Raw genomic sequence first — 707 nt, forward strand, 5'->3', positions numbered from 1 at the left:
CTTATGGTTTGCTTCCCTCTCTTTTTTTCCCCCCTTTCCCCTGTTCATCTGTTTTGTATCTTAAACTCCACATGTGGGCTAATAGAAAAGTCCACAAGGATGAACAGGCAAATACTTTATTATAATCAGTGACTTTTAGTCAAGATGTTTATTTTTAACAGATTATAAAATAGCTGCCTATTTAGATTGATAAATGTATTATGATTATGGTGTTTATAAAAAGAATTTTATATTGCTTCTCAGCCTTTTGGCTAAGATCAAGTGTAGTATCTGTTATTATCAGTTTAAAAAGAAATTTATGGCTTATCCACACAGCTTACTGTTAGTACTAGTTATTAAGAGTACAATGGAACACTGTTCAGCCATAAAAAAAAAATGGAATCTTGCTATTTGCAATGACATAGATGGAGCTAGAGAGTATAATGCTAAGTGAAATGGGTCAGTCATAGGAAGACAAATACCATATGATTTCACTCATATGTGGAATTTAAGAAACAAAACAAATGAATAGAGGGAATAAAGAGAGACAAGCCAAGAAACAGACTTAATTATTGAGAGCAAACTAATGGTTACCAGAGGGGAGGTGGGCAGGGGGATGGGTGAAACAGCTGATGGGGTTTGAGTGTACTTGTCATGATGAACACTGGGTGATGTATGGAATTGTTGAATCACTATATTGTACACCTGAAACTAATATAACACTTTAT

The 707-nt window shown here is 34.2% G+C and overlaps 1 pseudogene; it reads left to right on the top strand.

Annotated features, from left to right (window-relative positions):
• Positions 1–231: 231 nt before the first annotated feature.
• Positions 232–360, top strand: LOC118026094 (annotated as a pseudogene).
• The last annotated feature ends 347 nt before the right edge of the window (positions 361–707 follow it).

Source organism: Mirounga leonina, unplaced genomic scaffold (genome assembly GCF_011800145.1).
Source record: "Mirounga leonina isolate KUSES-001 unplaced genomic scaffold, KU_Mleo_1.0 Mir_204, whole genome shotgun sequence".
NCBI lineage: Eukaryota > Metazoa > Chordata > Mammalia > Carnivora > Phocidae > Mirounga > Mirounga leonina.